This window comes from Anomaloglossus baeobatrachus, chromosome 2, assembly GCF_048569485.1.
Source record: "Anomaloglossus baeobatrachus isolate aAnoBae1 chromosome 2, aAnoBae1.hap1, whole genome shotgun sequence".
Lineage (NCBI taxonomy): Eukaryota > Metazoa > Chordata > Amphibia > Anura > Aromobatidae > Anomaloglossus > Anomaloglossus baeobatrachus.
Genome location: NC_134354.1, coordinates 359,084,587 through 359,085,188, shown reverse-complemented (window position 1 = coordinate 359,085,188; position 602 = coordinate 359,084,587). Strand labels below are relative to the sequence as shown.

The 602-nt window shown below is 41.5% G+C and overlaps 1 non-coding gene across 1 annotated transcript; it reads right to left on the bottom strand.

Annotated features, from left to right (window-relative positions):
- Positions 1-204: 204 nt before the first annotated feature.
- TRNAV-UAC (transfer RNA valine (anticodon UAC)) lies at positions 205-277 on the bottom strand. Its single transcript has one exon. It is a non-coding gene; the product is annotated as a tRNA-Val (tRNA).
- Positions 278-602: the final 325 nt, after the last annotated feature.

Below are 602 nucleotides of genomic sequence, written 5' to 3'. Positions count from 1 at the left end.
GACGTGATGACCACTACACTATGAAACCTTTGAAATCCTGCAAAGTAATGGCAATTAGAGACGAGTTTTGACCGCCAGGGGAAAAAAACCAAATTCGTAGCTCTGTTGGTGATGGAAGCTAAAACATCCCATTATTCAGCAACAAAGCCAAGAACTTTATATACTGCAGGTTAATGGGGGATTATTTCATCACCAAGAACACATGGGTTTCACTGGGGATTGAACCCAGGACCTTCTGCGTGTAAAGCAGACGTGATTTCCATTACACTATGAAACCTTTGGAAGCCTGCAAAGTAATGGCAATTAGAGACGAGTTTTGACCGCCAGGGAAAAAAAAACCCAATTTCGTAGCTCTGTTGGGGATGGAAGCCAAAACATCCCATCATTCGGCAACAAAGCCAAGAACTTCATATATTGTAGTTTAATTGAGTATTATTTCAACACCAAGAACAGATTGTTTTTACTGGGGATTGAACACAGGACCTTCTGCGTGTTAAGCAGACGTGATGACCACTACTCTATGAAACCTGATGGAAAGTTACTGTGTATTGGCTAACAGAGCAGAATTGTGACTGACAGGGCCTTTTTATTGCTGAAGGAAA